This window comes from Calypte anna, chromosome 7 (assembly GCF_003957555.1).
Source record: "Calypte anna isolate BGI_N300 chromosome 7, bCalAnn1_v1.p, whole genome shotgun sequence".
Classification (NCBI taxonomy): domain Eukaryota; kingdom Metazoa; phylum Chordata; class Aves; order Apodiformes; family Trochilidae; genus Calypte; species Calypte anna.
The window spans coordinates 26,533,054-26,545,418 of record NC_044253.1 but is presented as its reverse complement, the minus strand read 5'-3'; positions in this window follow the sequence as shown (position 1 = coordinate 26,545,418).

Below are 12,365 nucleotides of genomic sequence, written 5' to 3'. Positions count from 1 at the left end.
ATAATGACTTTTCCTTTCTCTCAGCTACTCCATTTCATGAAGTTCCCTTCACCAGACCCTCTCTCTTCCCCTTGCTCCAAGTTTCACCAGGGGAAGCAGTAAAACTCCCATCTCTGGAGATGTTCATGCTAAGTGTAGTTGTGGCATTCAGGACATGGTTTTGTTGGCATGGTGGTGTTGGGTTGATGGTTGGACATGATGCTAGAAGAGGTCTTTTCCAACCTGAATGGTTCTATGATTCTTCCTGCTGATGGGCACTGTCTATTGACATGAACATTAATTGGTCCTTGCATTAGAATTGATGGTCCCTGTAGTTGGGGTGGAAAGCTCATATAAAGCAGGGCTTGGAGGTGCTGATTTGATTCCTGAGAGACCTTAGGGATAATTTCTTGTGTCTTTATGCATCTGTTTTCATATGCTTTCTTCACCAAATACCACTTTAAACAAGAACCAGTGTTTAATAGCACATATGGCTTTTCCTGCAGTCTTTGTGACTCTGTTTGCTTTGTTTTCCAGTCTGATGGGACAAAACCATATTAAAGGTTTAATTTAATATTAGAAGCAGGTTGAGGAGGCAGCACCTAAAAAAGCAAATAAACAGCTGTTGTCTCATGCCTTAGAGGAAAGCAGCCTGGCTGAAAATGGCTGGAGAAGTGTCTGCATGTGTCATTCTGCCTCTCTCTTGCACACAGTGCCTCACCTGTCCTGAAGGATTGCATTTCAGCTCCTGGGTTGTTCATTGGATATTAGGAACAATTCCTTTACTGAAAGAGTGGTCAGGCACTGGGACAGGCTGTCCACAGCAGTGGGGGAGTCTCCATCCCTGGAGGTGTTCAAAACACACGTGGATGTGGCACTTCAGGACATGGTGTAGTTGGTATGGTGGTGTTGGGTTGACTTGATGAGCTTAGAAGTCTTTTCCAACCTTAATGATTCTACAAGGGAAGCTTCACCAATGCTATGGTTTGGGATTTATAAACCTCACACTGTCATGTAGTGAAATGAGGCAACCAGGTGCCACTAATTACCAGGCAGTGGGCATGAGCTTGTGTTAAGCCCACCTGTGCCTGATTAGGGTGGGCCCCAACTGCGCATGAGCAGGATTAGGGGGCCAATAAAAGGTGAGGCTTGAAGCACAGGCTCAGCTCAGTCCTGAGCAAGTCAGCAGAGAGGTCAGTCACTCTCGGAGCAGTAGCACTGATCCAGGCTGACCAGTCCTGAGGGCAACAGACTCAGGGCACTGTTTGTGCACTTCTGCTGGAACCCCTGTTGGACCTCAGAGTGCCGTGCCCTAAGAGAGGTTTGTCTTGCAACACTGTCAGGCCCATCTAATGCTAATGGAGCCTGACAGTGCTGGGAAGCAGGACTTTGGATTTCCTGACGTTGTGCAGGGTAGGAGGTGGCTGCTGACCCCACTGTGTTAGATCTGAGGAACAAATCTCAATCAGAAGAGGCAGGATCCTAAAAAGCAGTGGCCTGCCAGCAGGTGACATCGTGAGGCAACAGGACTTTCCTAGGTCAGGAGGGCTCGGGTCCATCAGCAGAGGAGAGTGGAAGGAGGTGGTGGGGTGAGCTCAGAGATCTCCATCTGAGCAGAGATGTCTTCATCTGAGGTCATCAGTGAGTCTTCTGGTTGTGAAAGACTGTTTGCCAGGGTAGGAATGGGAGAGGCTTAGTTCTGTGTTCAGCAGTGGAGGGAAAAGGAAGCCTGAAGAGGAGAGCACCTCACTCTCCACTACTCCCTGAGAGGTTGTAGAGAGGAGGGGGTTGGTGTCTTCTCTGGAGTTACAACCAATGGAAACAGAAGAAATAGCATCAAGTTGTGGCAGGAAAGGTTTAGATTGGATATGGGGAATAATTTTTCCCCCAGAAAGGTTGTCAGGCCCTGGCACAGGCAGTGGTGAAGTCCCCATCTCCGGGAAGATTGAAGCATGTGGCTGTGGTGCTGAGGGACATGGCTCAGTGCTGGGCTTGGTAGGGTTTGGTTAATGGTTGGTAGGGTTGGGTTATGGTTGGACTAGATCCTAAAGGTGTTTTCCAACCAGAATGATTCTGTGATCTTAGCTGGACCCTGTCTTGGATGACTTTGCACTCTTGGGAGTCTGAAGGCACCATGTGGGGGTGAACCAATCTGAAGTGTGACAGACTCAGGAGCTCCCAGCTGTGGAGTGATCTTCAGCTATCAGAGAATGTCTCTCAGCACCCCAGATACCTGCCTGCAGTGCTGACTTGCCTCTTCCAAAATGCTTCCTGCCATGTTTGCTGAAAAAAAATACTGAGAAAGAATGTTTCCATTTTCCAGTGAGAAATTTAATTAGAAGGAATTAAAAGGTATAGTTTATAGTTTAATTTCATGTGATGAAAAAAGGATTAGGTCTTTCCCCCTCTTAGGCAAATCCCTACCTGAGACCATGGCAGCCTGGCCTCTGATTGCATCTGACAGCCACAGAAAGGAAAAGCTTACCAAGGAGAAAAGGGAGAGGAATTCCATCCCAGATTTATGACTTGTGAAGTTGGGCTTGCAAGGGGCAGCTTTATTTTATGTTGCACCGGGTCCCACAGACTCGACTTTGTTGTGTTCCCAGGAATGGGCTGAAAACTGAATTTTTTGGCTGCTTTTGCATGTTATTTGTTTGCTCGGGTACCCTTTAGGGCCACTGAGGCTCTTGGTTGTGTGTATATTGCAAATTGTATGTTCAGACACAGGGGAAGAGTGCACTTGTCCCTGCAAGGTGTCTTCACCCGTCTCAGGTTGTTTCCCCATTTTTGGCATATTTTTTGGCCAGTGATAGTGATAACCTGGTGGGTTTGCCCTGAAATGACCTATAGGGTCATTTGCAGCTCAGAAAATCCTTGCAGCTCAGAAAGCCAACTATATTCTGGGGTGCATCAGCAGCAGCATGGCCAGCAGGTCAAGGGAGGGGATTCTCCCCTTCTACTCCGCTCTGGGGGGACTCCCCCACTGTGCTGGGTCCAGTTCTGGGCTCCCAAACATTTGAAGATCATGGAGCAGCTGGTGCTGTGAGTCCAGAGGATCCCACCAAGATGATCCAAGGGCTGGAGCACCTCTAATGTGGAGATAGGCTGAGAGAGATAGAGATGTTCACCCTCAGCCTTCTCTTCTCCAGGCTCAAGAGTCCCAGCTCTCACAGCCTTTCCTCATGAGAGAGATGCTCCAGTCCCTCAGGCAGCTTTGGTGCCCTCCAGCAGTTCCCTGACTCTCTTGAGCTGGGGATGCAGAACTGGATGCAGTATTCCTGTTGTGGCCTCACCGGGGCAGAGCAGAGGGGGACAATGACCTCCTTCATCCTGCTGCCCACACTCTTCTTTATGCAGCCTCTTGGCCTTCCTGGCAGCAAGGGTACACTGCTGGCTCAGGGATAATTTACCACCTATCAGGACCTCCAGACCCTTCTCCTCTGAACTACTTTCCAGCAGGTCCACGCTTAACCTGTGTTGGTGCTTGGTGTTCTTCTTCTCCAGGTGCAGGACTCTACACTTTGCTCTTATTGAACCTCATCAGTTTTTATTCTCCCCAGCTCTCCAGCCTGTGCAGGTCATGCTGGATGTCAGCACAGCCCTCCGGAGTGTCAGCCACATGTGGAGGCACACAGGAGGGGGGGTCAGGTGCTGAGCTGCTGGAGCAGGATGGGCCTGGGGACCCAAGCACCCACCTTCCTGCAGGGTGTGCAGCTGGGGATGCTCCCTGCTCTCTCCTTCCTCCCAGGAGGATCTTGTAGAGACTGAAACAAACCTACCCCAGGTTTGTGCCATGTGCTCATCTTTACAGCAAGGTCTCTTAAAGGTTAATAGCATAAAAAGTACAGGGAAAGAAATCTACACAGGAGAAACTCCTGAAATATCTAAAATAGCTGATACCACCTAAAAGCTTAGATAAACAGAAGGAATTTAATTTTTCTGAGGCTGTAGCCTGCAGGGCCAGGATCCAGCAGGACCTGCCCTCTCTTCCACAGTCAGGAAGGTCTCATGCCACATTGCTGTGGCAGGGAGGGAACAGCCCTTCCTTTCCACACGGGGTGACTCCTTTTTTTTCCATGCCAGGTATGAGCATGAATTGCTCCCTCCTCAAAAGGCCAGAAGAGCCCCATTCCAGATGACCGGGATATAAACCAAAAGGACTGCTACTAATTTAATGAAAAAGGCATATTTTAACAGAGCTCTTTTTGTTTCAGAAGGCTGCCTCGGTCTAGAAGGAAATGGATGGGAAGTGGTACAATGAGCAGTGTGGAGGAACTGCAGTGTCTTTCAATTCCTGGGCTCTCAGCCTGGCCACAGGGACTGCTTTCTGGCCAACAGCTTCATGTCGGGTTAGGTTGGTGGCAAGAGGTGCTACATTTCTTCTATGCTTTCAGGTTTCTTTCTGTTTTGGAACGGCATCTGCTGATGCTGGAGACCAAGTGTTGGCTGTGCTCGGGAGGAGCTGGGGGCACGTGGTGCATTGCAGAGCTGTCTGGGAAGGAGGAGCTGTTTGGATAAGAAGCAGTCTCTCCAAGAAAGAGGTTCTAAGCTGGTCTGGCTTTAACCTCAAGATGGAGAAAGGAAGGCTGGCTGTCCAATTCAAACAATCTCAGTGGTACTTCTAGTGCATGTTACAAAGCTGGAAACTGGAGTCAACCTCAGGTAGGTCTTGGGTCAGCATCAAGGTGTGGAATGTAAGAAAGAAGAGGTAAGAACCAGAAATGACACTGAGAGATTGTGAATGAGCAGCCAGAACACAGACATGCTGAGGTTTGTCTCATCACGTTCCCCCAGAGGCAGCCTTTTCATTTCAGCCTCAAGAAGAGAGGGCTCCATGGAGATCTTGGAGCACCTTCCAGATCACCTACCTGAAAGGGCTACAGAAAAACTGGGGAGGGACTTTTAAAAAGCCATGGAGTGACAGGTGAGGGGGACCAGCTTCAAGCTGAAAGAAGGGAGATTCAGGCTGGATCTTAGGAATAAATTCTTTGCTCTGAGGATGATGAGACAATGCCCCAGGTTGCCCAGAGAAGCTGTGGCTGCCTTGTCTCTGGAAGTGTTTGAGTCCAGGTTGGATGGGGCTTGGAGCAACCTGGTCTGGTGGGAGGTGTCCCTGCCCATGGCAGGGGCGTTGGAACTGGATGAACTTTAAGGTCCTTTCTAACTCAAAGCAATCTGCGATGCTGTTTGAGGTTTTGGGGACTTTTTTTGAGGGGCTGCTTTTTTTGTTTGGTTGGTTTTTTTACTGGAGAGAGGGCAGTGAGAAGAGAAAGATCCCAAGATGCTCTTCTCCACAATACCCAAGGTACTCTATTTACCATCACAGTGTTTGTGCTGCAGTTCTTGTTGCAGAGATAGAAGGGAATGAAATGAGAATGACGTTTTCATTGTTCTCAGCTACTGTAATGCCTGAGGATGTGGAGAACAAAGAATGGCTCCTCCAGCATCTCCAAGTGTCTTGTGAGTCTGATGACTGGACACCATAAGAATGGCATTCAAGCCAAGTATGTTTGAAATAGTGTCAACAATTTAGCCTGGTTACATGTGTGTGCATACAAGTGTACCTAAGTTGTGTCATGGGGACAAAAGTGTAAGCAAACAGCCTGACAACTGGAACAAAATAGTTGTAAAAGTAAACCTGGCAATAATTGCTGTAATAGAGAGCTCTGACTTTTGCAGAAATAGCTGAAGACAGCCTGTCCCCACTGGTGCTTGTATCTGGCAAGTCCCAGGAGGCAGAGGGGTGGTGGCTCTGACTTCAGGAAGATGTAAAGATAGCGAAGAGTGAGCTCTCACCTGGCATTTCCCACCCCAGCCTCTACTGGAGCAAGGTGGGACCTCATTTCTGTTTGCACTGGTTTTATAGCCATATTGGTTCATGGGCACCCCCGGCCCCATCCCCACAGACTCACTGCCGAGTGCAACATGAAGAGCAGCACTGCCAGATCTCTTTGGGTCTTCCCAAAATGCTGCCTGGCACCCAGCTCCTTGTGCTTTGTCCCTGCAGCTGATGTGGAGCTCCTCTTTCTTGCAAGACTCTTGCTGTGTTACATTTAGCTGTAAAACCCCACTGTGCTTGGATTTTCCTCTGCAGGAGGGATTTTCCTCCTGGTCTCTCATTAGCATCCTTCCCAGATCTCATTCTGTGGTACTCACCTCCTGCAGGCCAGTCTCTTCACCTAGAGCTATGCTTGGAGGGGAGAAAGAGAGGACTGAAAGGAGAGATGGTGTTATTTGGGTTGGACAAAGATGTAGAGCCCTTCCTGGGGCATGCAGCTTGATGTTGCAGGCATGTTTATTTGTTCTAGTCACACAAAAAGTTGTATTCATGCTTTTTGTTGTTCCTGGCAGGGTGGGAGCTGAATAAAAGTACCTCTTTTTCCCAACAACCTGAATCTTCAGCAAACACCTGTGAGTCCAAACAAATATGTCCTGACAGGAGGTAGCTGATAGCTGCTTTGGAGGATGCACCAAGACCTTGATTTAAAGTGATCCTGAGCATCCTGGATGCTGGGAAGCCAGAGGAGGTTTTCCAACAGTGACACAGTTTTCAGTGTGACAAAGCTGCTGCTGTTGCCATGCGTGGGTATCGTGGAAACAAGGCAGAGGAGAGCAAGAAATGCACTCTTGATGGCCTCAGCATCCTTGGTGGGGTTCCTGGTGGCTGAGGAGGATCTCATGCTGCAGACCAGCCTTGGAGCCAGGAGGAATTAATGGGCCACCCAATGTCCACAACTTGTAAGTAGCACTGCACCAATTAGGAAGCTTGGGAGGAAGGGAAGGTGTTTTACTCCGATTTTAGTACTCCCTGGCTCTTAGCTTTCTATGCCTGTCCACGTAAGTGTCAAGAAAAGGCTGGGTTTATGCTTAACTCCATTAGGCAGAGAGCTGTAAACTCAGAATCTGTGTTAATGGGATACTTGTCTTTCAGAGTCAAAATGGAGGGTGAGAGACCAGGGTCTATCCCAGCTAAATACTGTTCTGTTGTGCTGGGTTTCATGTCTGCTGGTAGGAGTGCCCACGCTGGGTGGGAACACACCTGAAATGTGTGATTTTGTTAAAATGTCACTTTCTCAAGTATCATGTGCTGTGTTTGCACAGGGCTTGTGGGTTCTGGGTATGTGGCTGCAGAGAGCAGCTGGAGCAGGGGACCACCCGAAGGCATCCATCCAGCTGCTTCCTGTGCAGCACCATGGGGGGGGACACACACACAGCCTCTGTGCCAGGTCCCTCTGCTGCTCTCAGCATCTGCTGCCACTGGGGCTGGCTCTGCTGGTGGCTGGGCTCAGTGGGAGAGCCACAGATGATGGAGGGACATGGGAGATGTCCCCCATAGGAGCAAAGTGTGATCGGAGGGGGAAAAGGTCAAGTCCTTCCCAGGTTCTTGTAGAGGGGATGGCTTCATGGCCATGTTGGGCCACGTCCTGGGCACTTGCTGAGGCTTCTGCAGAAAAGGAGTCGGGGATCTGGAGGCTTCCTTGCACGGTTAAAGGCAAAAGTGTTTTTGGAAAGCCTTGGGTTATTAAGTGTGGGTTTCTGTGCCAAATTAGGGCTGAGATTTTCTGAGAAGAGGGGGGAGGTTTGTGTCAGGTGTGTAACCCCAAGTGTCATTTAACCCCAGCTGGCAACTAAGTCCCACACAGCAAATTGCTGGATTCCCCCTGGTAGGATGCAGGACAGAATCAGAAGAGTAAAAGTGAGAAAACTCACTTTTTGGGTTGAGTTGAAGTGAGTGAAGGACAGACTTGTGCCACCTGAAATTAATCTGGGGGTGATGAGTGGCCAGCCCTTATGGGGCAAGAGGAGCAAAATGATGTTGGAGACCGACCCCAGCTTTGGGGTGAGGACTGTAGTGCTTTCCATGTCTGGGTCCCCATGCTGTGGAAACAGGAACGAGGACAGATTCAAATAAGACAAGAGATGCATTGCATTTAACTCTGGGGAAAACATGAATGGTGCAGGGAAGCTGAGACCACATTTCTGAAGCAATGTAAGGTTTTTTAACCCATTTTCTTTATGACTTTGACTGCTTGATCTTACAGCCTGAGTATTACCCCCATGTTGTTTCTTTGCATTTCATTTCCTAAAACATCCTGAGGAGCAGGGAGTGAAAAATAAAAGAAAAAACCTGGCATGTATTTTACAAGCTGTGCTGGCTTCTCCCTCAGACACCTTCAACCCTTTGAACCACAGCTGCTGAGCCCATAGCTGAGCTCACTGGAAAGGCTTCTACTGACTTCAGGAGGCTTTGAACCCACCCGTAAGTACTGATGCAGTTTTGACCGTGACCAAAAGTCCATTTTGGTGGCAAAGCTCCCACTGACTTTAGGAGAGGATGGGTCACAGCCTGGCTATGGGGTCTCGTAAAAGAGAAGCCACCCTAGAATCATAGAATTGTTTAGGTTGGAAAAGACCTTTAGGATCAAGTCCAAACATTAACATAACTCAACCGAGTTAAACCATGTCCCTCAGCACCACATCCACACAGACTTTAAACACCTCAAGAGATGATGATTCAAACACCTCTCTGAGCAACCTGTTCCAGTGTAAATTGCCCTGTCAGGGAAAAAGTTCCTCCTAAAATCCAATCTAAACCTCTCTTGGCACAACTTGAGGCCATTTGTTTTTGTCTTGTCACTTGTTCCTTGGGAGAAGGGACCAAAACCCCCCTTACTCCAATCTCCTCAGGGACTTGTAGAGGGTGAGGTGCTCTCCCCTCAGTCTCCTTCTCTCCATGTCAAACACCGTCTGTCCCATCACAGGCCTTGTGCTCCAGACCCTTCCCCAGCACCACTGCCCTTCTCTGGACATGCTCCAGCCCCTCAATGTCCTTCTTGTCCTGAGGGGCCTAAAACTGAACCCAGGATTCAAGGTGTGGCCTCACCAGTGGTGAGTACAAGGGGACAATCCCTGCCTTGGTCCTGCTGGCCACACTGATGCTGATACAGGCCATGATGCTATTGGCCACCAGGGCACAACTTCCTAATGCCATCACTGCTGGCTGCACCCAAGCTGGTGGAACTCTGTCAGCTATGTCCCAACCACTGACAGCAAGGTCAGAGGCACCTTGTTTTCAAGTCTTCGGGGTGGATCAGGGTTTTCAGTCATCTTCCTAGAGTGTTTGTGGCATCTCCTGAGCATCAGCTTTGTCATTTGAGCTTCATGATAAGAAGTGTGCTTAAGAAATTTTTTTGAGTGGGTAAAGTTTCTTGCCTCAGGCCAAGTGTACAAATGTGGAATGGATTTGGATTGGGTTTTTTTTCTTCTTCTTCTTTTGGAATTTTATTTAAAGAAAAAAATGCCTCCAGGCAAGAACTGAAGCATGGAAAATTTTATCCCAAAAGGTGGATGCTTTGTGAAATTATGAGCGTGTGAAAACAGGTGGTTAAACTGAAATGGTTTTACAGATTTAAGTACAGAGGGTGCTACCAAAAACCTGTTATAAATCCTGAAGTGAACTGTTCTTGAAAGGCAGAGGTAGAAGAACAGGCCATCAGCAAGTAACCTGAATCTCTACCAAACCCACAGGCGGCTTCAGAACGGGTAAAGAAGCCAAACAAAATGAGAAGAGGCTTTCTGAAAGGTCAGCAAGGGAGCCAAGTCCAGGCACGGGCTTTGGTGTTTAAATCCAGTCTTAAAAACTACACCCCAGTGACTGGGATCTGGCTGGGGCAAATTTTACTCGCAGCACCTGATCCAAAACCTGCTGGAGCCGATGGCAAACGCTCCGTGAACTTCTCTTGAGGGTTGGATCAGGGCCTTGAATGTGCAGCCAGGAGGAAAAACACGTAAGAGCCCTGCTGCACCACGTCGCAGGGTGGAGGAAGGGGCCAAAAACTGCAGTGCCCTGCGCCGTGAACACCAGTGGGAGTTAATCTGGAGGTGGAAATGGGGTCCTAGGGAGAAGAAAGTCACAGTGAGCTGGAGGTCTGCAGCTGTGAGAGCAGAAGGGGAGGTTTTCGAGGCATTATCGGGGTTGTTACAGCCACAGGGGCTAATTCCATCAAGGCTTTGCTGTGCAAGGTGCTGTATAAAGATGTGATGGGAGAGGGATCCTGTCCTGTGCTGGGCTGGATTGGCACCACAGAAGGGCAGGAATGCTCCTGAGCTGCCTGGATGGCTTCCAGGGAGCACGATGTGTGGCTGTCTTTTTGTGAGGGGCTGTGTTCCTGCTGGAGCCTGGGGCCTCCAGAACATGTCTTCTGGGTGGATTAAGTTAAAATAAGTAAGAAAACACATTTGCTTCTTCAATTAGTAGAATAATCTCTGAGTGAAAGTCCATTTTTGGTGGATGAACGTGCCTGCACGTGTGTGTGTGTATGAGCAATAGAAGATGTTTGACTCAGTTTTCCATACTGGCAGACTGTCTTTTTTGTTTTCTGATGTGCTCATGAGATGTGGACAGCAGAATGCATAGATGACAGTCCATTTGCCATTTCACTTTACCCATTCCTTGTAGAAATGCAGAAGTCCCAACAAGGTGCCTTAGGGAGTCCAGCTCATCCCAATCATTGCCCTCACAACCCTGCCAAAAAACCATGCACAGGGAAATGTTCACTTTTGTATAGAACTGATGGAGCTCAGCAAGGACCAGCCAGGAAGTGGGATGCTGCTCCCAGTCCCCTGATTCCCTCTGGTTTTGTATGGTTCCACTGAAGTCCTCTCAGAGGACCACTGAGGCTGGGGCAGTGTTGCTCCAGCTTTGTTATTTATGCACACTGATGTACTGTTCTTGGGCTCCCCATGTCACTAGGAATGAGCTGATTTCTGTTGTGTTACTGAAACATAAGTGTGATTATGAAGTGTTATGATATATGGTCTGCAGAGTTTTACAGCTGTGTCTTAAAGGCCTCGTAATAGTAATAAAAAAAAAAAAAAGAAGAAAAAAAAGAAAAAAAAAAGAGGGCTTACACTGGAAGCCAGGAGTATGGTCAAATTAAGAAGTACATTGGCAATGATAATTAAAAATCCCCTGTAGAGAAGAGGGGGAAGGAAATTACCTAACTCCCAGTGCTGTTGCAGGATGGTTATTGCCCAAGGACAGAACAAGGGAGAGGCAAACCAGAAGCTGGAAAGACCAGCTTGGGTGATGAGATATAAAACCTGTACTTCCCCCATCTCCCCTGAGCAGGTGAGTGTCCCTGCTTTCCCTGGAGAGCCAGGAAGGACACACCAGCCATGGGGAAGTTGCCTCTTGCCTGCCCACTTTGGTGCATGCAAGAAATTAAAGAAGCCCTCAACCAACATGAAGGGCTGCAGCCAGTGGCACTTTGTCCTGAGTGTTGTCACTATTCCTTTTCTTTATTCTTTATTAGACAGTGAATCTTTTAACTGTCTACAGAGGAAGGGGGTAAAATTGTTTGTTTGTAATTCTTATCCTATGAGAGCATGGGTGCAGGCTCTGTGCTCTCCCCCAGTGTGTTCTGGCATCTTCCTGGGAAGTTCAGTGGTGGACTCCATGAGAGCCTTCCAGTGCTTCTTCCAGGTCCTGGCTGTGGGTAGGATAACCAAACTTCCAGGCTGCAAAGTACAGTTTGTGCAGCTGAATAGCAGCAGAAAGAGGGGTTTGGATTTGGGTTGGGTTTTGTTTTGGATCCCTCAAAGCCAAACCATGAAAGAAATGGTAATTGAGCATGGCACTCATCAGAGCAAAAGCTCAGAGCTTGTCTTTCCCAGCAGGGAAGAAGTGTAGGGTTGCCTTTTCCTTCAGAAGCAGATTTTTTTCATATGTGTTCAGGTTGTAACACTAACCTATTTTTTGCCTTATTGTCTGATCCTTTCTTCACATGTCCTTGGCAGAAATGCATGACCCAGCCACCATGCTTTGATGCCTCACAGCTGTTTCCAGTCCCTGTGAAGCAGGAGGAGTCTTAAGGTTTCCTCATCAGCCTCCTCAAGAAGGGCCTTGTTTTGCCACCTGGTCTTGACTCAGGGTAGCATCTCTCACTCCGAGTTCAGACAGACATGGCACAGCATCTGTTGGGCAAGTCACTCTTTGGCTTTCTTTTTGTGCATCCAAGCCTGGCAAAAAAAAAAAAAAAATCCCAGAAAATGTGGACCTGAAGTATCCCTCTAAGGTTACTGTGAAGCTGCTGCAGGAGGAGGGGCTGCTCCAATCTGGCCTTGGACCTCATGTTCCTCTGGAGAGCTGTATGTCTTTTATCCATGCCTTGGCTCCAACCTTGGGTTTTTCCCTCAAACCAATCCAGTTCCGAAGTGCTTAGGAACTGCTAGCTTTGCTGCTCCACATTTCAGCAATTCAATACCGTGTCTTTAATTCTCTTTGAGTTTTAGGAGTTAATTAGGTGACTTGATACTTTGATCACAGCCATAACTTCAGCACTTGCTGTGGTGAAGGTGCAGCCTTTTGACATGACTTCAAATTC